Here is a 23,309-nt window from a genome sequence, read left to right as displayed (position 1 = left end):
GAAGTCAAGGACGATGGCACAGTGTTGAAGCCCACCCCTCCTCAGAGCACGTTCCCATCTTTACAACCTGCCTTCTGCTTTTCTCTGGACCAGGGGGCCACTGACATTCACACTAATGACTTGTATGACATCCTGATATCATAGTTCCACACAAACATCACGCAACCGTGTCCACTCCAAATCCATGCTGACCACACTGGCTCTGGCCTCACGGGTTCTGGCTCTGTTTTCATTGTTTCATTAATTGTTCTCAAACTTTCCCACAGCTCTAATTCTTTTCACATTTCTCAAAACTCCATGCTTCCGTCTTTCTGAAGAATCTTTTCCCATTAATCCCACACCAATTTCCCAGCCCCAATCAGTTTTTACAACCAAACCCTCCTACAGTCTTGGGAGAGGCGCCCCTCCCACCATTGCAGCAGGACGGCAACCCCACAATCCTGCTGATCTCAAGCTCACCTTCCACCCTCAGGGATCTAGTCTGTGTCCAAACCCCCCTAACCAACTCAATCTTTTCTTAGCCTTCTTTCTTAGCCTCCCCAGGCCTATAAAGATTCCTCAGTAACCTCTATTATTAAAAAATAATAACAAAGTAAAATAAGTCTTCCTTTGAATCTGCCCTTGTTCTTTCAACCCTTTTTCCCAATTTCAAAATGAGAAGCCTACACTCATAGTTTCTATGTCCTCATCACTTTTTAATCTAGCCTCTGATTCAGCCACAGGACCAGAACTGACTAATCCAACCATCTGCATTCCCTCATCTAATTCTCCTAACCTCTCTACAGCTTTAACACTGTTAAGTCTTTACCTCCATAAAAGCATGGTACCGCACACCCCAGTCCATCTCCTACTTCTGTCATCATTCCTGGCACTCTGGAGGACTCTTCTTTATCCTGGAGTTTCCTAAATATGGGCAGCATTCCCCATTACCTTCATTTTTTACTTTCCCTTTCAAAGATCTGATTCACCCTGATGAGCCTCCTGTAGATGATGCCCAAATCCTTCAACTGCCCCAGGACATAAGTCATCACTGCTAACTGCCTACTGAGTAGTCTGCCTGAATGTTCTGACAGTGCCACAGATTCAATCTTGTCCAAGATTACACCACCTTCTTTCCAAACCGGCACCTCAGCTGTCTCTATATGTAACACCATCATTCCCCTGGTCACCCAAACCAAAATCTGGGCTTTTTTTTTTTTTTGAGAGAGCGAGCGAGCACCAGCTAGGGAGAGGGGCAGAGAGAGGGAGGGACAGAGAGACAGAGAGAGAGACAGAGACAGAGAGAGACAGAGAGAGAGAGAATATCCCAAGCAGACTCCATGCTCAGTGCAGAGCCGAACACAGGGCTTGATCCCACAACCCTGAGATCACAACCTGAACCAAAATCAACAGTCAGGAGCTCAACCGACGGAGCCACCCGGGCTTCCCTGGGGCATCTTTGACTCTACTGCTGCCTATTTCCTGACATCTCACCATCTTTCTTCTCCTCAATGTTTTATAAGAAAAGTAAAGATGAATAGGACGTGGTTTCCAGCCTCTGGGAAGGACAGAGAGAAATGTAAGCAAACAACTATAAAGTAATCTGATGAGCAGTACAGATGAAAAATGCACAGGATGCTGAGGTTGGAGAGGAGGGGAGGGCAAAGGGGAGAGGAGATGCACTAAAGGGGGGATTCAACAAGCTGTAAATTATAAGACTCAGAACTAAAGTCCTGTCCCTTAATCCTCAACAGACCAAAACAACAACAGCACACATCCTGAATAGTTAAGTGTGTGCCTTACTTTGAGAAAACTCAACATAAGTTTTGACTGACTACATATTAGGCAGTGATGATTCCCACTATATACGGGTTTCTTTAAATAATAACTATCCTGATGAATTTAAAATAGGATTTCCTTTTCATATATTTTCATAAACATACAGGTCATCACAGGAATGAAAAGCTGCAAAGACCTAGGTTCTCTCATCTAGCCACTTCATCTCCCAAAGGCTAAGAGAGGTCACAGCTTGTAAATAGCAGAAATGGGACCTGAACTCAGTGATCTTTTCCAAGTTACCTCACTCACTGCCTCTGATGTGTCTCTCACCTCAGAATGCTTTCCCTGTTGATTCCCAGAAAAGCCAACAGAAATGAGAATCTGGTAAAAGGGTCCAGACGTCTGGTCTCTTTCAGAATACTTGAGTGTTGTCTCTGAGACACACACACACACACACACACACACACACACACACACACACACACTAAACTCAGGAAAATAGGGATCTGGCTACAACTTAGTTGTCCATGAAAATGAGAAATGGGTTCTCAGCTTGTTGATGCCAAACTGACTAGATAACTCTCCTTCCCTTGGTTCTCATCAAGAATGCCAATAAAGTTAATTTTCTTCCTCCAAATAAAGGCCTACCTGGAGTTCTAACTATTCAACTAATGGCTAAAAAGCTTAGAACGTGGGGGAGTGAGGTGGGGACACAGAGGGTTTTCCCCCACCACCCATCAAATCTTGGATGGCTTCAAAAAAATGAATTCTAAGTATTGAGCTAATTGTGATACCAAGTCATAATTAGCATAGCTTAGTCAGCCTCTGATTTCACCTTATGTCAAAGAAAAGAAAAAAAGCTACTTTTCTCCACCTCCAAAAAGTGACAGGTGCTCTTCACATTATGAACTTGTTTTCCCTGATAGGGCAGTTAAGTAAGTGATTACAATTTGCAACTTGCTCTAAGCAAAACACCTTTTACTCTTAGAATCTGATCCCCTTCTGAAAGATCCTGTGTTCACTTTACAGGGAACATGTTTTAACATGTGAGAAATGCAAAAACAGAAGCAGCCAGACTCAAGGCCAACTCTAGCCTGCCTTGTACAGCTTCACTGTCAGAGGTCAATTTGTAATAATGGCTCATAAGGTTAATAGCAAAAGAAAAAAAAAATCAGCTTGTTTGGGTTATTTAAATTCAACAGAAATCTAGAAGACCATAAAACCCATCCTGACTGCTGTATTTTCCCTGTCAGAAATTCCTGAGAAATATGTAGTCTTGAACTTGATGAGATCAAAAAGAGAGACTTCTCAACAAGTGAGAATTTATTACTAAACTGTTAATTGAAACAAAATGGACACTTTAATATTCTTTAATTCTAGATAAAACCTGATGAGGTGAACAAATATGGTCATGTCTTGTTCCTTATGACTCACTGAGATACTGTCACATCCTCTTTCTACTACCTCTGCTTCTAAACAGACCAATCATTTTAGATAACAGGTTGTCAAAAGTTGGGAAAGCAGTTTCCTGTGAAATGAATCAGAAATAAATCACTGGAAAACCAGCCTGGTTAGAACCAGAGGACTTGTTAACAAAGAGTTACTCTACCTGACTCAAGGCTCAAGTTTCTCTTCACTGTATCTCAAAGTGGGAAAAGTGAGCCTCATGCACTGCCTTTCCTTTGACTTCCTTAGGGAGTCCAAGGACAATCTCGTGCTGTTTGTGGGTCTCAACAAACTGGGGTTCTCACTGGTATGTATATTCCCTTCTCTCAGCTCTCAGCCACTCCCTACATTTATGTCGGAGACTGGAGACCTCTTGTCTCACCTACTCTTACTCATGCTCCCTGGCGCAGCCTTACCTCACCTACCCTTTATGTCACTGACCACAACCTCGTGTGTGCCTACAATTACGTATCCAGGACTTTCCACATAAGCATAGCTGCTTGAGTGGGAGTGGCTTTTTTGTATGACCTCACAAAGCGTTTTCCAAGGATATATACATGATACTCATTCTTATTTTTAACTCAGAGAATACTCATAAGACCATCAGGAGAGAACTCCCCCAACTTCCTCCTCCACCACCTATAAATATCTGCCCCTGTTCCCGTCCTTTCTTCCTTTCCTTCTGTGTCTTCAGGAGTCACTCCTGTATCCTGGATAACCACTCCAGCAGTGCTTGGGATCTCACTTTCCTGACTCACGGAGACCACATTCCATCATGTCCTTTCTACTCTACACCTTCAACCTCTCCTCTCCAAAACCTCTACCCTTGCCCCCACAAAGGAGCATGCTCAAGTCTCTCCCTTCTTAACATAATTCATTAATACAGCCACCACATATTTATTGAGCGCCTACTGGGTGCCAGGAGCTCTTTTCTACCTCAAGCTAAAGGGGTGAATAAAAGGAAATTCCTCTCCTCACGCAACTTTGCTTTCTCGTATGCAGAGAGATAAACGTATAAGCATTGTAGTTACTATTCTTTCTCTCCTTCGCCTCACGCAGCCCAGCTTGAAAGAGCAGTATACACTGCCTGCCTCTACTTCCACTTCCTCTTCCACCTTGGATTCCTTATTGCACTACTCCCAACAGGTGTGCAGTCCCCTGCCACAACACAATTAAAACAGCTCAGGGAAAAGTCATCACCAATGACTTCCTCCACTTGTAAATTTCAAGGGCATTTCTCAGTCCACTCTTGGTTAAATTCTCAGCAGCAACAGGCACTTCTTGCAATTCCCTGTTACTCTGTTCTTCTCCCACTTTGGTCATGCATACCTCCCTGGCCACTCTTTCTCAGATTCCTTTTCTTCAGCTTCCTCTTTAAACGGTGGTACTTCCAGAGCTCTACATTTAATCTCTTCTCATTCAGTGTGCTCCCCTTGGACCACCTCGGTCATGCCCATGGCTTCCATGGTCAGTGATGACCACTCAGGAATACTGAATGTGTATCTTCAGGACAGGCTTTTCTAAAGAGTTACACACACACCGCCAACCACCTGCTTCTCCACCTGCATGGCCCAAAGACCTCTCAATAACACTGAATTTATCTCTTCCTGTAGGCAAAACTGTTCTTCTTTCCTCTATTCCCTGTACTAGGAAATTGTGCCATCATCCTCTCAAGATGCTAAGCCAGAAAACTTGGAGTCAGCCCTGGTTCTGCTATCATATCATAGGCCCTCCTCTTCTACACTAGTTGCATCAATTCTGCCTCCTCAAATACCTCTTTTTGTTCCCTCTTCCCTAATCCTACTGCAGAGACCACTAGCTCATTTCAGTGGCCTCATTAGAAGTTCCCCTGTCCTAAGAGGGCATCTTTTGGGATGAGCACTGGGTGTTGTATGGAAACCAATTTGACGATAAATTTCATATATTAAAAAAAAAAAAGAAAAAAAGAAGTTCCCCTGTCCTGTCTTGTCCTCCTGCTCTGTTCTTATCTATTCAGGGCTATTCTTCATTATATTCAATGGGAGTGGTGCCCCTTGGTTGTATGACCCGGAAGGCTGAAATCACCCTCCTCTGGGGCAATCTTTACCAAATACAGAGGTCAACCACTCCTACTTACAATTCTGCAATGATTGCACATCACCTATATGGATGGATCAACTCTTTCACCTGAAGAAAAGTGATGGGGGAGGGAGGGCTAGAAGAGGCACAAGGCACAGCCTGAAGAAGCCAGCCAGGAAAATATGTTATTTAAAAACCTTTAAATATAAAATTATATTCTGTCTTTAATTTTTGATTCTGTATAATATATTCATGTTTTAATACAACCATAATTTCCCCCAAATCCAATTAAATGTCTACTCCAAGAAGACGTATCGTGCGTATCCTATAGCTTTGCATACCTCCTGGCACATCCACACAAACTCCGCTGAGAAGCAAGGACCCACACGATAAAATTTAAGATTCTAAGGCCCACCCCTGCCATGCTCTCAACTCTGCTCACCTGTCCAGGCCCACTGGACTACTGAGCTTATCTTTATGCTCTAGCAGTTACTAAATCATCAGAATTCCTCAAACATGCTACAATGATGCACAAATCCATGCTCTTCTCAAAACCTAAAGTATCCTTCTCCCTTGTCTGTGTGCTCACCGAACTCCTATTCAACTGTCAACTCTGAGACCGTGCAATACTACTACAGGCGCTCCTTCCCAAAATGCTCCAGGTACACTAATGCCCCTTGCATAAGCACCTTCAGTGCTTATACGTGCATTCTTTAGGTGGTTTATGAGGCAATAAAGATGCTGTTCACATCATCTTATCTCTACAAATAACTACCAAAAAACTGTCATGTCCCATCCTCCTGATAACAGTCAAATTTACTGAAAGTTGTTTTGTTTTTGAAATTCTTCTATTTCCTCTCATTCATTGATTAGCCCATTATAATTGGGCTTCAGATTCCCACATCACTGCATTAAAATCACTCTCACCAAATTCATAAACCACCTGGTGGCTAAATCCAACAAATCCATCATATCCTTATCATTCTTGTGTTTGCAACATTTAATCATTTCCTCTTTTGTCTTTCTGACCTCAAACTCTCCTGATTTTCCTTCTCCAGCTTTCTTGCTAAACCCCCAGCCACTTCCTCCTACTTGACTTTACAGGTTTTCATTTCCTCTGCCCATGTCAGCATTTCTTAGGGGTCTGTCTGAAATACTCTCTGTTCATGACACACGCTCTTTCCTGGGTGAACTCATCTATTCTCATGGCTTTAACTATCATCCTGTTTTAGATAAAGCTAGAAACCAAATTTGGGTTCATACACCCGATTCCGATAGTCTTCACTGATCACCACTTCTGCAAAGATAGCAGTTTTGGAATATATAAAGTTAAAAGCAGCATAATGGCATAAAAGACAGTGCTAACCAGGTGCCAGGCACTGTTCTAATAACAGTTAAATATTTTTTATGTATTAACTGGTTTTGTTTCCACATAAATCCTATAAAGTAAACACTATTATTATCCACATTTTACAGGTAAGGAAACTGAGACAACTGAAACTGAGTACAAGAAAATGAAAAAGAAAGAAGCCCCACCACTAATGAATAACTCTTTCTTTGAACAATTATAAGGAAAACTTAGAAGGTGATCAAATCAAATTCAGGATTCTGAAGAATTTACTTCTTCTGACAATGGTGATCTTCTGCTAATTAACAACAATCACCTTAGTCATGTTTTTTCAACACGGTAATCATTTTAATCATGTTTCTTTCAGTCTTTACTGAAATAAGATAACCTTAATTATTAAGATGTTTCACAAGCTCTATTTCTCAACCACAAAGATAAACTAGAAGCTCATGACAGAATAATAAATAAATGGAATATTTGAGATTTTACTGTATTTATGCAATGTGCCAACTTATGTTAGTGTTTGAACAATATCTTGGACACAGATATTCAAATAGGCACCTGAGAAAAAACTGGTAGGACCCAGGATAAAAGTGTTATGTGTGTACAGCTGGACATACTATGGGTGGCTCATGAGTGTCCTCAGAGTCTAGCTGGCACATGCTAGGTTAAACTGACCAAAGGCCTGATCTAGTTCAACAAACCTAATATTTATCACACGGCTAAATATTTCACTCCCCTGGTTTTCCAACATTTTGCAAAAGATATAATGTGGCCAAGAAAAGATGTACGAAAAACAGGCATATGAAATATTTAGCTTTTCTCAACCAGGACCAACCAGTTAAACCAAAATGAAGGTTGCCGACAATATCTGGTCTACAGAAAAAACCCACCCAATTAGCTTACACCTCAGATCAGATCATGTGGGTAATACATTTGGTTAAAGTAAAACAAAAAGAGAACCAACTTTGCATGGGCAAAATACAGTGAAACAGAAGGGGTGTGCGTCCCCTGCATGCAGGGAGCGAAGTGCTCAGTGGTGTGGCTCCAGCGGTCGTGAAGCACTGTACCAGGTGTGGGACTGGATCTTCTGTAATAAACACCAGCTGAACTGAATGCGCAAAGTAGCCAGGTAGGCTGATGAAATGGAAAGTTGTGACACATCACCCGCTATAAAAGTCATATGGAAAATCAGAGGGCACAAACAGGTGAGGAAACAAAGGAAAAACAAATTCACTTCAGAAACTAACCAGAAAATGCCAGGAACACCATGAGCCCCTGAGTTCCAGTCCTGACCAGTTCCCACAGGGGCTCCCTTTCTTTCCTGCCAGAGGCCTTGGGGCCAGAGCCCACACTTCTTTACCCTGTAAAGCTACACCATCTAAGGAATCCCGTTGGAATCTTCTGCCTGCAAAATCCATCTGTTCACTGAACAAGTGTCTACTGAGAGTCTTCTATTCTAGACAGTGGACATCCAGCAGGGAAACAAGACAGCAAGGTCCCCTACAGAACTAACATTTTCCTAGGGGAGCATCAGATAATAAATAAATACAGGAACAAGATCATTTCAAATGACAGTATGCATTAATCAGAAAATTTAAAACAGAAAAAGAAAGTAACAAGAGAGATGTGATGGAGAGAAATGGGAAGAGTTACTTATTTGAACCTGGCAGTCAGAGAAGGCATCTCTGAGAAGGTAACTTTTGAGCTGAGACAGAAAGGAGGCAGAGTTGTTGGCCAAGCACAGATCTTGGAGAGGAGCGTTCCAAGCAGAAGCAAAGCAAAAAACAAGGCTTTGAAGTGGGGACAAGCATGGTGAGTTCAAGGAAGAGGAAAAGAGACTCACTGCCCTTGGGTTTTTGCTCAAATGCCATCTTAGGATCCCTGACCACCCTATTTTAAATTGTACCCACTGACTCAGCCCCCGTATTCTGTATCCCTCTTCATGATTGATCTCCTTTGAAATTTTTACCATCTGACAAGCAAGATAGATTACTTACTAATTTTTGTCTATTCCTACAGAATGTAAGCCCCCTAAGGGCAGGGATTTTTGTTATTGTAACCACTGCTCTGTTGCCTGTACTTGTGTGGCACGTAGTAGGCCACAATAAATAGCAGCTAAATAAATAAAAGGGAAAGGGAAAGAGAACAGGGGGAGGGAGGAAAGAGTAAAAACCAGAACAGAGAGAAGGAAGAGAAGAGGACGGAGAGAAGTCAGCCAATGTGGCTGAAGCACAGTGGATGAGATCAACAGATGAGGGGCTGGGACTGTGTAGGCCTTAGAGACCATAGAATGGAGTCTGAATTTTATTTTAATGCAAAAAGAAGCCATCGAAGGGTCTTATGGCAGAAAAGCAACATGATCAAATCTGTGGTTCAAAAAGCTCACTGTAGGGGCGCCTGGGTGGCAAGGTCGCTTGAGCAGCCAACTCTTGATTTCAGCTTGGGTCATGATCTCACGGTTCGTGGGATGGAGCCCCGCATGGGGTTCTGTGCTGACAGCACGGAGCCTCTTGGGATTCTCTGTCTCCCCCTCTTCTCTGCCCCTCCCCAACTTGTATGCGCACTCTCTCTCTTTGTGTCTCTCAAAATAAATAAATAAACTTAAAAAAAAAACTAAATAAACAAAAAGCTCTCTGTAGCTGCTATGTGGAAATCAGTGACAGAGAAGACAGCAAGGATACTAGGAAGGAGCTAGCCAAGCCAGAGCCAGAGATGAACAGGCCAGGCAATGATTAGCAGTGAACAGTGTTAGAGAGAAACAGACTAAGGATACTTTTCAAGGTGGTACCAAAAAAACTGGGGCGCCTGGGTGGCTCAGTCAATCAAGTGTCCAACTTCGGCTCAGGTCATGGTCTTACAGTTCATGGGTTCCAGCCCCATGTCAGACTCTGCTGACAGCTCAGAGCCTGGAGCCTGCTTTGGATTCTGTGTCTCACTCTCTATCTGCCCCTCCCCCACTCACACTCTGTCTTTCCCTCTCTCTCAAAAATGAAAAATGAAAAAAATAAAAAATGAAAAAAACTACAGAGGAACTACATATGGAGAGTTGGACTGAAAGAAAAAGAAGAATCAAGGGTATGTCAGCTTTCAATTTATTGCTTCTCAGCTCCCAATCTACCCTTCATTGCCTGTTCTGTGAAAATTAAGATGGACCCTTTAAATAATTTTCTTTTGCCTGATGCCTGAACGTTAAGCTAGTCTGTAGCTGGTCTACAGACACTGCAAGAGGAAAGGTCTTTTGTTTCTGGTTCCAGTGTGCTCCTCTTGGCAGCATAAATAGAACATCAAGAAGTTCAGTATTTCTGGGGCTCCTGGGTGGCTCAGTCAGTAGAGAATCTGACTTCGGCTCAGGTTATGATCTCACAGTTCCTGAGTTTGAGCCCCATGTCAGGCTCTGTGCTGACACCATGGAGCCTGGAGCCTGCCTTGAGTTCTGTGCCTCCCTCTCTCTCTGCCCCTCTCCTGCTCATGCCTCTCTCTCTAAGATAAATAAACGTTTAAAAATCATTTTTTTAAAGAAGTTCAGTATTTCTGATGTCCTATGGAGTCCCAGCCAGCTTATTTTAAGATCTTTGCTAATCTGAGAATTTGAGAAGACAAGTGGTCTAAGCTCATGAAACTTTCATGTTTTTAGAATTATTTTTCCTACATATACAAGGACTTGGGCACTTTATTCTGTTCATTCGTCTTTATTCAAATGCTAATACCATCCTGCTTAGAGCATAGTGATTTTAGACTCTGCTTTAATACATGGTAAAGCAAGGACCACCTCACTATTTTGTTTCTAAATTTGCTTGGCTATTCCAAAACATTTATTCTACTATATGCACACTGAGATCATTATCTAATTCCCCACTACCCAAAGAACTCTCCACTGAAGCTGTAATGAATTTCTGTTAATTTTATATATATTTAGTCCTCCCATCTGGGAATATGTTATATATTTACATTTTTTCAGATCTTGCTTTTACATCCTTGAGAGTTTATAATTTTCTTCACATGGATCCTGTGCCTTTTTTGTGATATTTACCCTGAAGTATTTGAAAAAATTTTTAATACTATTACAGAGCCTTTTTCTCCTCACCAAGGCAGTTCATTCCCATACTTACCCCTGCCAACATCCCAATGATAGCAAAGAATGCTATTACACCCCACCCATCCCCATACTACCCTGATCCACAACGTCTGAGTTTTGCTGAAATCATTTAGACTATTTTTTTTAATGTTTATTTATTTATTTTGAAAGAGAGAGAGCGCACTGCATGCAGTGTGGACATGTAGCGTGAGCAGGAAAGGAGCAGAGAGAGAGGGTGAGAGAGAATCCCAAGCAGGCTCCACACTCAGCACAGAGCTCGATGCGGGGCTCCATCCCACGACCATGAGACCATGACCTGAGTTGAAATCAAGAATCAGATGCTTAACTGACGGAGCCATCCAGGCACCCCTAGTCTATTTCATTCAGACAACCAGGTTTTCTGCTGTAATAGGTCTCTTCTGTTTCAAAAATTCTTACTTAGCATTTATATTACACATTCTTTGTCACTTGCTATGAATGTAATTATATATATATAACATATATACCCTTATGTCAAAGTCCATTATCCATCACCGTTCCCTTTCTTCCTCCAATCTGGGGTCTCTGTTTCACATTATCTGTTTCATTAGGGTACACTGCTTAGATTGGAGCCTGTGGGTGATACAATCTCTGAATCTTTGCACACTCACAGAGCTTTCTTTTCCCCAAAGGGTACATATCTATTCTGCATACAGGATTCTTGGAGTAGAGACCTCTTTTCTCAATAGTTTGTGGATGTTTCTCACACCATCATCAAAGTTGCAGTATTGCAAATGAGAACAGTCTGTTTTCTTGTTGTTGCTGTTTTAACTTCATCTTTCTACCTAGGAGCTCATAGGATGTCTTTTTCTTTATCAGTGAATTCAGGAATTCTATCAGGAGATGCCTAGGTTTATGCCATTCCTCATCAGTCTTGCCTGGAACACAGCACACTCATTCAAATCTGCAGTCTTTTTCAATTTGCAATCTTTTCTCAGCTGAGGGCATTTTTCTTCTATTACTTATTTCTCCTTCTAAAATTTTATTGTATACATCTTAGGTTTCCTGGATCTAGTCTCTGAGTCCTCTGCCTTCGTAAGTTCCCACTCTAACTCTTGGCGTTCTTGTTCTAAGCTCTCAAATTTAAACTGGGTTTATAAAAAGAGGGCAGTAGAGATGTGCTAAAGCTGCCATCTTCCCAGAATCATTTCAAATGGGACCCTTTTAAATGCTATGTCATCACTCAAGCAGAAAACAAAAATGCTTCTACGTGCTTAAAAAACAATTACTTAAATTAACATTAATATTGTTTAAGCCCAAACAGCTATTTGTTGGGAAGTTACTAGATTGAAAGCTCCCTGAAAGAAGGCAATTTGCCTTCCTTGCATCTCTCATCCTTTCAATAGGTCTTATAAATAAATGTGTTCAGCACACCTTTACTGATATATTGATATGCTGAGCACTTTATATGAGTTCCAAAAGGTAGAAGACCTTGCCATTACACTCACAAAAGTCCAAATGAGGGGGCAAAATAATTGAAACAAATAATAGTGGTCAGTTAGGTGTTAAACTCTGTTACCGCATACGATGGTCTAAAAATAGAAGAGATTAATATGAACTAAAGCAGTCAGCTGGCTTCATGACCAAGGGAACATTAGCCAGACCCTAGAATATGGGGAAATTTTAATAGGAAAGAAGGCAGTCCTGACAAAGAAAGGAGTCACTGCAAAGGCAGAAAGAAAAGAATGAGCCTGTCAGGAAAAAGGGTGAGGAAACCAGTCTGACTATAATAGAAGACTCCGGTGGAGACTAGTAAAAAATAAGAATAGACAGGGAGGCTGATGACAGGGTCTAGACTCATTCACTGGTTGAATAAGTATTGAAAAGCACTTATGCTGAAGGATGTCACATGCTGTCCTCAAACAGCTTACAAAGGGAGGTGAGAATATGTATGCAAATAACTTCTATGTTTGATATCATCTGAAAAATAGCTATAATACAGGGGTAATGTTAGCAATCAGAGCTTAGAGAACCAACAAATGAGGAAGGTGGTTTTTTGAACAGGAAGTTCATCTTCCAGTACTTCCCTTGGTCCTTGAAAAAAAAACAAGCAAAGAACTATGGGAGAAAAATTCATACCAATGCTTTTTCTACATGTTTAATTTAAAAATGAAAGTTTCTCCAGACCAGAGAAAAACCCAATAAAGAATGGCAACTCTTTAAAATTTTCAGACAGAAAAAAAATTTTGTAACTACATATGGTGATGAAAATTATTATAGTTATTATGATCATTTTACAATATACACAAATATCCAAGTGTTATGTTGTACACCTGAAACTAATATAATGTTGTATGTGAAACCTTACCTCAATTAAAAAAAATGTAAGACAACCTGTTTGCCTCAGTCACAGATTTACTAAACAAAAAACTATCAGAAGTTTCTACCTAGTAATTCCTGCGGGGTTGATTTTTTAAAAGGAGATTCAGTGACAAGACTGGTCAGCACTGTAACGAAAGCATGCCTGACCTGAGTTAAAACCCACAAGTTCCAGGCTATGAGTAACTTGAAACAACAGGATCCAAGGTTCTTCAGAAAAAAAAGGAGACAGAGAGAAGAAAGAAAAACCCTAAGAAGCTTTAATTCATCCATGAAAGCAATAATGCTCTAAAAATAAAGAGATATTAGAGCACTATTCCTTCACAAAACAAGAAATAATTCCAAGAAAATAATCAACTGAAGTACATGTCATTTACAGGGGCACCTGGGTGGCTCAGTCCATTAAGCATCCAACTCTCGATTTCGGCTCAGGTCATGATCTCAAGGTCATGGGATCAAGCCCCGAGTTGCACTCTGCACTGGGCATGGGGCCTGCCTAAGATTCTCTCTCCCTCTCTCTCTGCCCCTCCACTGCGCATGCACATGCTCTCTCTCAAAATAAATAAATAAATAAATAAATAAATAAATAAATAAAGTACACATCACAGAAGTACCTGCATTAACTTCTATGTTGACTTTAAATTTGAACATTAAATACCCTAAGAAAAAAACAAAACACTAAAAACACTTTCTGAACAAGAATGTAAACCACAATCCTCTCTACAGTCTAGAAGCTCAAGATCAGTGCAAACCAAGGACCTTTCAAAGACAACAGACCCGTGGATCTTCATTTAGGACTGTCCTGTGTAGCATCCAAAATATTTTCCTCTTGCATTTCCCCCTTTCAGCTTCTCATCATCATCATCTCAATTCAAGGAAGAAAAATTAATTTCACATCTCTTCTCTGAAAATAGGACAGAACAGGGGCGCCTGGGTGGCTCAATCGGTTGAGCATCTGACCCTTGATTTCGGCTCAGGTCATGATCTCACGGTTCATGAGATTGAGCCCCACGTCAGGCTCTGTGCTGGCAGCATGGAGCCTGCTTGGGATTCTCTCTCTTTCTCTCTCTCAAAATAAATAAATAAACATTAAAAAAAAAAAAAAAGAAAAAGAAAATAGGACAGAACATTCCCATTCTTTCCTCTCCAGGCAGCCCCACCTCCAAAACTCCACAGACAGAAGCTGCATCCTAAGAAAACTAGAGCCCAATAGCTAGGATGGAAAAGAATTTTGCTGAAATGATTTGAAACATGATTCAGGGAGACAGAGGCAGATGGCAGTGTGGAAACCCATGGAGTTTGGAGTCAAGCAGACTTGGGTTCCCATCCCAGCACACTGTACTCTCAGGCTTCACGTTCTTTAACAAGTCTCTACAAAACGGAAATCACACACCTATCTTCAGCAGTTTTAGATTAGAAGCACATTTCTAAGACCTGCCTGAGATCACACAATAAATGGCAAACACAAGACCTAACCCAATTCTAAATGACCATTAAGTCCACTGTTTGGTTTTTTTCAACGTTTATTTTTTTTTTTTTATTTTTGGGACAGAGAGAGACAGAGCATGAATGGGGGAGGGGCAGAGAGAGGGGGAGACACAGAATTGGAAACAGGCTCCAGGCTCTGAGCCATCAGCCCAGAGCCTGACGCGGGGCTCGAACTCACGGACCGCGAGATCGTGACCTGGCTGAAGTCGGACGCTTAACCGACTGCGCCACCCAGGCGCCCCCACCGTTTGGTTTTTAAAAAAAAATTTTTTTTAACGTTTATTTATTTTTGAGACAGAGAGAGACAGAGCATGAACGGGGGAGGGTCAGAGAGAGGGGGACACAGAACCTGAAACAGGCTCCAGGCTCCGAGCTGTCAGCACAGAGCCCGATGCGGGGCTCGAACCCACGGACCGCAAGATCATGACCTGAGCCGAAGCCGGCCGCTTAACCGACTGAGCCACCCAGGCGCCCCTGTTTGGTTTTTTAAAATGTTTATTTATTTTTGAGAGTGAGAGAGACTGAGCATGAGCAGGGGAGGGGCAGAGAGAGAGGGAGACAGAATCCAATGCAGGCTCCAGGCTCTGAGCTGTCAGCACAGAGCCCAACATGGAGCTCGAACTCACAAACTGTGAGATCATGACCTAGCCGAAGTCGGACACTCAATCGACTGAGCCATCCAGATGCCCCGTTAAATCCACTGTTCTGATCTCTTTGCCATTTGTTTCAGAATGATACTGTCACTGGTAGTGAGAAAGGGAAAGATCAGGTTATGGGACCAGGTCTGGTACACACTGTATTCCTCTCCATTTCAGGTGTTTTTTTTTTTTTTCAACGTTTATTTATTTTTAAGACAGAGAGAGACAGAGCATGAACGGGGGAGGGGCAGAGAGAGAGGGAGACACAGAATTGGAAACAGGCTCCAGGCTCTGAGCCATCAGCCCAGAGCCCGACGCGGGGCTCGAACTCCCGGACCGCGAGATCGTGACCTGGCTGAAGTCGGACGCTTAACCGACTGCGCCACCCAGGCGCCCCTCAGGTGCTTTTTAAAAGCTAGCTCAGTTCTCTCGTTATGATAAGAAGAGCTATTTATTCAGCAGCTACTTACCAGCCAGCTAGGGTATATAAAGAGCTAAGCACAGGGCCTGTTACATAATAAGCACTCAATAATTGATGGCTACTTACACAGAGATCTTAACTTCTTAAGAGAGCTTAAGAAAAGCTGGCTTCTTATAAGAAATTGAGTGGAAAAGAAGTAAACCAGGCATAAAAGGGGAAGAACATGCCAGAGTGGGCATTTCTCAGAGAAAGTGAACGTGTACAAAGGCATGGAAATGAAAAAACCCAGTGCATTCAGGGTAGCTCAAGTAGCTAGGCATGCATGGCTAGAGAGGGGAGAAAATCACGAAAGGCGCAGGAAATGAGGCTACAAAGGCAAGCAGATCTTGGTACACAAAGGATGCTTGGATTTTATCCCGTGGGTGGGTCATGGGTCAAACCAATGAAAAATCTTAAACAGGGACAAGGACATGATTAGATCGGTGTTTCAGAATGATCATTCCATCACAGAATAGAGAAAGACGGACTGGAGGGAGAAGGGTCTGGAGGCAGGTGGATGACTTACGAGACTACTACAACAATCTCAGCAAGAGGTGATAAGAGCCCGAACAAAGACCAAAACGAGGTCAATGGAGGGGAGGAACAAGAACTGACAGGATTTAGTGATCCATTAGAAGTTAAGGATGACCCTCAAATTTTTGACCCAAGTAAATGGACATTCTGAAGCAGGGTTTTGTGAAGTAGGCTGAAATAAGGAGAACAGTTGCGGACTCACTAAGTTACAGCTGTCTGGGGGAACCAGTGGGATGTTGGAGCAGAGTGCTTGAAGTCAGGCCTAGAGATACAGACCAGAGAGCCATCTCACAGCCAAGAGAGCTAAAGCCCTGGGCATGGATGAGATTACTCAGCAAGTTTATGTGAAGTGAGATGAAGGCTAATGACTGATAGCAGGAACACCCATATCAGACGGATAAGAGAAACAGAAGCTCAAGAGACAGCATAAGAAGGAACAGTTAGGGAGCCGGAAGGAAATGATGCCGTAAAAGGTAAGGAAGGAGAGAGTTTTATAAAAATAACTGTTCACCATATTGAATGCTGCAGGGAAAGATACTGTGTCCAGTGGGTACTTTTCAGTCTGAAATTAGAAGTCATCGGTGCCCTTGGAGACTGTTGTTTCAGAGGCTTGATAAGCAGAAGCAATGGATGAAGGAACGAGCAAAGGAAACAAAGAAAGGAGAGGAAATGTAAGCCACACCTTCTAGGAGCTATGAGAGGGAGAGAATGCATGCACATAAGAGTAAACAGTTCCAATACACGACTGTGGGAAGCTGCTTTTTTTAAACTGGGAGAAATTTCAGCATATTTATAGGCTGAAGGGAAGGAACTGAGAACCAAGTGTTAAGTGAGAGGCTGAAGATGAGAGAGAGACAAAGACAAAAAAGACTATGAATGAAGACTATGAATGAACAGATCAATCAATGGAGTAAGATGCCAAGATCACAGAGAAGCGATGGGACTGAGAATACAGTCAGAGGGATACACCGTAGAACAGGAAACGGGATATTTCTTCCTCTGAGAAAAGAAGGAAAGGGGATAAGGGTGGGAACTGATATAGATAAGGCTTTGAGTATTGAGGAGGGAAGTGGAGGGAGTTTGGCTTTCCTCACAAGCTAATGAGAATGGTTCTTTTTTTTTTTTTTTAAAGTTTATTTATTCATTTTGAGAGTGGGGAGGGGCAGAGAGAGAGGGAGAGAGAATCCCAAGCATGCTCTGGAGCCTGCCCTGGGCTCAACCTCATGAACCACAAGATCATGACCTGAGCTGAGATCAAGAGTCAGATGCTTAACTGACTGGGCCACCCAGATGCCCCAATAAGAACAGTTCTTAACTCCGCTTCATAGCCCTCTTTAAGATACTGATGAAAACTATAAACTCTGCTCCCCAAAAAGATACGCATAAGGACTCATGTTCAAAATTCTACACATGATTTCAGCATTTCCAGGTCCACTGAAGCCAACTCATGAATCCAAAGAGATTGGCAATGGAATTCCAAAGAAATGGCCTTCAGAAGTGATCTTGTTCATGGACAAGCATCCACACGGGAAAGCAAACTGCTCATTATAAACACAAATATATGGGGTGCCTGTATGGCTCAGTTGGTTAAGCATCTGACTTTTGGCTCAGGTCATGATCTTGCAGCTCATGAGTTCAAGCCCTGCGTTGAGCTCTGTGCTGACAGCTCAGAGCCTGGAGCCTGCTTTCAGATTCTGTGTCTCCCGCCTCTCTCTCTTCCCCTCCCCCACTCACACTCTGTGTGTGTGTGTGTGTGTGTGTGTGTGTGTGTGTGTGTGTGTCTCAAAAATAAAGAAACATTAAACATTTTTTTAAAAAACACAAAAACATGAAAAACTCTCACTTACGCCTCTAGGCTACGATCAATCACGAAAAGAGAGAGCACTACTTGATGTATACGATAGCACTACATTAGACTCTAGGAATAGGGGATATAGGAGACCATCCTTGCTTTTAGGAAACTTAGAATTTAAAGAAATGAGAGCCAAAAACCTTGGGTTTAGCAATGACTTTAGATAAAAGCAGTATCTTTAAAAAACAAAGGATCAATCTAGAGCTGAAGGGAGACAAAAATCAGACTCTAAAGATAGATGACCAGACAAGGTTGGTGGTAAGCACAACTCAAAAAAAAAAGAGGACCAAGAAAACTTTTGAAGGAGGAACTGAAAGATTTTGTTCACTAAAGACAAACGGAGGACTAAGAAAAGGAAGAGACAAAAACTATTTGAGGGCTCTGAGACCCACATGTGCCTTTTCATAGCTGTTAGATGCTTGAGTCTCAGCAACCACGCTTAAATTTCAAAGCCATTTGCCAGAACCTACAGGCTTGGAAATGTACACACGCCAGATGTCTGTATGAAACAAACCAGCTACTCTTTTTTGCCCCAGTCAACTGTCTGCAGTGACCCAACATGTGTTGAACTAAGGGTAGAGGGTGCCGACAGGAGCAACTGATGGTGGAGTGAGGTCTTACTTTAAAAAAATACGTGTACAAATTGATTCCAGTCATCACTTCCTACAGAACCATATTCTGCTAAGTAACACAAGATATTAAAAACAGCCACTCACTATGCATCCATTCACTATCAGAAACAATAAAGATTACACATACCAAGTGACCACTGAATGCCACACACTATAGTCAGCTCATTTTAAACCTTACAACTCCAATGAGATTGTCATTCCTTTAAGAACTGGAAACACTAAAATGAGGGAGGGGACAAAGTCTGTCCAAGGTCACAGAGCTAGTAAGTGAAGGCCAGGAATTGGACCCCTGCCCAACAGATGCCAAAATCTGTGCTTCTCAAATGATTACGCAACCCTGCCTCAGACCAAAGTCAAACCCCCAAGACAAAGACTTTATGTCTCACTTCAAATCAAATTGAAGTGAGCCAAAATTTACAAGAAACAGTACAAGAAAGAAATAGTTGGGAAGCTGTTTAAAGAAGTTTAAGATATGAATTACCTCTGGAGGAGCTTACAGTGGGGTGAAATGAAAAACAATCGAAATATATTAGAAAATATATTGGGCAAGCAAGCAGGAAGGAGCTCTTCAAAGAGCATTCCTGAGAGAGGACCATGGAGAAGTGTACTAATCATGATACAAATATAGTGTGAGGGCCCGTTCTAGCTGATCATCTGAACTTTCACCCCTGAGGTGCTAATCCTTACACAGGTGCTAAGCAGCCACCAGGGGTTGGGCTGAAAGTGAAGGGTTGACGATTTCTCTCATTCAAAACTCCAGCCCGATGCTATGGGGCTGTCAAACAAGAATAATTTTTCAAAAAACACATCAGAACGAGGGTGTCCAAACAAGCACTCTCCTTTACAGTAGGTGACTCATTCTACCAACCAATTTGTCACTTGTCTTCTGGAACTGCCCTCAAAACCAGTTTACGTCATTCTACTTTTTTGACAGTCACAACTCAAGTCAGTTTACAATCGCTCTAATTTTTTCGATCACACCTAGTTTGGACTCCAAAAGAATAGGGCCGCCTGGGTGTCTCAGTCAGCTAAGCACCTGACTTTGGCTCAGGTCATGATCTCGTGGTTCGTGGGTTCGAGCCCCATGTCAGGCTCTTTGCTGACAGCTCCGAGCCTGGAGCCTGCTTCAGATTCTGTGTCTCCCTCTCTCTCTGCTCCTCCCCCACTTGTGTGCGCGTGCGCGCTCTCTCTCTCTCTCTGAAATAAACGTTTAAAAAAAAAAAAAAAGATCCGAAATGGACTCCAAAAGAACATCACCAGTTTTTCTCTACTTGATTCCAAGTAACCTATAAAATGAAGCTCCACCCTCAAAGAAAATGTGTCACCGTGAGGATTTTCAAAGGAATGTGCCACAGGCTCTGACTGCAATTCCTAAAGATGAGTTCCAGCGTAAGATGAATGTAGCCCACCAAAAACATATACATGCAAGTTTTGGGGAAACCACTTAGATAATGCCCAGTTTGTGTTATTTAAAAATCCACACCCCTGTTTTCCTTAATACTCCAAGCATTAGGTAGGACAACTACTTAGATGTAATTTTCTGATAAACGGACATCCTATGAATTCACAACTGTGCTACGTATTTTGGGGAAAGTGGACCACTTTCCCAATTGTAGATAAAGCAGGAGGGACTCCCCAGTTTCCTGGTCCCTTAATTTTACTTGCCTACTTGTGAAATATGATCTCTAGCCAGCATCGTCCTCTTTCCCTCTTCCACTCCCCCACTGCTTCCCCACTCCTAAAGAGGATTCCCTTCAACTCCTAGCAAGGGGCCCTCTCTTATCCCTCCACCTTCAAGGTGGGCCCTATACCATGCTTTAAGGACTCCAGAGATAAGTGATGGACTAGGAGAAGGGAGGATGTGACTGAATTTGTTGTGTTTGTGCTCAGAGAAGTGTTCAAGTCACAAAAGGCAGGAGTCCTTCTGTGTTATTTTGTCTTGAATACTTTCCCAACTGTCATCTTTGGACACTGAAAGACTTCAGCTCCTTCTGACAAGCCACAGAAGTATGGGATTTATGTCCCTCTTCCCTTCATACTTACGACTAAACTGCACGGGCAAGATCACACCCGTCTCGACACACAATCCCATCTTATATTTATAGTTCTCTGCTGTTTCTTTTTCACAACGACAAAGCAGATAGCTTCCTCTTTTCTTAGAAGGCAGCCTCTGTACAAAACTCTATCGTGGTCTCATATACTGTTTGGTTGGTATTTAAGTGACATCCCTACCAGATTCAGGGCTCTTTAAAAGCTGACACAGAGCTCTGCTCACCTCTGTATCCATAGCACATGGTAGGCACAAAATAATTGTCTGTTGAAGCAAATAAGTGAATGACAGACTAGGAAGAGATTTCAGAAAGAGAATCAAGGGGACTACTTAGAACTGTGGCACACAACTGTTACATACCATTTCCTTAGAGTAAAAATGAGAGGTAACAGCGTGTGCCCTAACAGTAAAGATATTTAAATCATCCGATGGTAACAGATGCCATAATTACATGGCAGCTTAGGATAATGGCGCTTATTACGTGAGCAACTTTAGCCAAAACACTTAACCTCTTAACCTTTCGAAGTTTTCCCTTCTGTGAAAACAGAAAAGAAAGAAGGAAGGAAAAGAAAAGGTAAGAGAGGTGGTAATAACATCTATCTATTCTACCTAATCACCAAGTTGCAGCAAAGCCCAGATGACATAATGCACAGGATCATTATACAGTGTATTTTGTATGACAGGTTTCAACAAATAAATCTCATCATTAGTGTTACTTTAGATGCATACACTCGAGTAAAACATGTGAATAAAGTTCAGACAACAGAGTTCATTGTCAAACATGTAATAGATATGGCAGGAACGAGAACATATGTGGATCATGAAGAAAATACCCAGTATGGGAATACCTGTAGAAACCTCCTACCTATTCAATTCATCTCCAGAGAAGCTCATGATTATTTGTAACTTCAACTTTAAGTGATTCTCGAGGAGCTTTCTCCGCTAAGTCCACGGTGACCTGACTGAAGCACCAGACACAGCCCTGGGCTCTGCAACGCGCTCTGCGGCAAACAGCCCACAGAGGCACAAACCTGCATTTCGGCCCAGAGTTGGCGGAGCTATGACCAAAGCCTGCAGCCGAAAATACAGACAAGCACAAAGAAATTTCTTTCACAGTATACAGCTCAGGCTATCACTATAATTAGGACCAACTATGGCCCGAACGTTTAAAAAAAAGAATAAAATCACGGAATAAGTTCCCCCAAACCAGCAACACATGACAAACACACAGTTAAAAGCACATTTTTTTCGAAAGGAAAAAAGAAAAAGAAGAAAAAAAAAAAAAACTTTTGTCAGAGCGGCAGCTGTAGAGAAAATGTACAATAAACAAACAGGCAGGATTCATTCAAAATATACTACAGACATCACAAATATATCCCATGCTATAGATCTGGGGGATAGTGGGTTGTTTTCACTTCACTTGAATCCCTAAAAATGTCTACCTATTTCTCTAGTCAAGCGTCCTCTGTACTGTATTTTTAAGCAAGAGAAAAAGACAGATGGCCAAGATGCTGATACTGCAGGCCCAAGATTTTTCAACTGTATTTTTCCCAGTTGTCCATTGCTAAAAGAGATACAGGACAACGTGGTACAAATCTACACGAAACTAACTCAAACTAAGTATATGTCAACCAAAGCAATCCTGCATCAGAAAGTAAACCAGGAACTTGTCCTGACATTCAGTTTATAGGAGTCTGACACCTTTCTAAACCAGAGAAAGGTGAGCTAATCAGTGTTAGTCCTAGAAACAGTTCCTCGGAATCATTTCTAGAAACATTCAGAGAAGTAAACAATAATCAGCTGGAAGCCGATATACCAAGAATAAGGAGCTTCCAGGATTTCCCTCTGTGTAAAAGCAATCAACTCCTATTTTTAATCTCATTCTGACACAAACAACCAGCCAAAGCGCTCCCTTTTCTGGCTAATCAAATATAACTGATCTGTTACTATGAAGTTAACTGTTTTAAAAGTCAGATTTGAATGGAAATCATTACAGATTTAATGACAATATTTTAGTATAGGAGAAGAATGAGGTTATCTTGAGAGGCAGAACCGATGGTAAGGCTCTAAATACGTCACAGAAACCAACTCATCCACCACCACTGATTCTGGGGATGGGCAAAAAACACCTTCCTATCTGATTAATTGAAAAATAATATGTTGGCAATTAAGTGCAAATGAAAACAGCACCTCCCTATATATTGGGAAAACCTAACAGGGTTATTAAAAATTAATTATTTCCTTGTATGCCCAACAGGATTTGCAACGTTCAAAATCCACTTCTGGGTTTTCACTGTAAAGGATGGGGGGGAGAGGGGGCTGGGGAAGAGAATGTCTTGATAAGTAAACAAAAAGTCCGAACTCTCCTGGGAACTTGTCACATTCTTCTCTTCCAAATCCACAGTATTTAATCCACTTGAAAAACGCCAGCAAAGAGGGCCTTTGGCAAGGAACTCAGTAAGAATATGCAACTCTGAGAACACCACCACAGTACTGACATCAAGCTTGTAGAAAATGCTGCTTTTGTCTCAGAGTCAGCCCCTGATAAAAACAGGAACTTTATGGAGAACTGATCACAACTGCACAAGAAGCCTGATCACATGCCCACA

The 23,309-nt window shown here is 41.9% G+C and overlaps 1 protein-coding gene across 4 annotated transcripts in view; it reads right to left on the bottom strand.

Annotated features, from left to right (window-relative positions):
• DIP2B (disco interacting protein 2 homolog B) overlaps positions 1–23,309 on the bottom strand; it is a 226,551-nt gene that overhangs the window by 202,154 nt on the left and 1,088 nt on the right. The gene's annotated exons all lie outside the window — the stretch shown is intronic.

This window comes from Lynx rufus, unplaced genomic scaffold (genome assembly GCF_022079265.1).
Source record: "Lynx rufus isolate CCGP_SWC_20201006 ecotype Redwood Valley unplaced genomic scaffold, mLynRuf1.p SCAF_7, whole genome shotgun sequence".
NCBI lineage: Eukaryota > Metazoa > Chordata > Mammalia > Carnivora > Felidae > Lynx > Lynx rufus.
The sequence above is the reverse complement of the archived record's forward strand: the minus strand, read 5'-3'. Positions and strand labels throughout refer to the sequence as shown.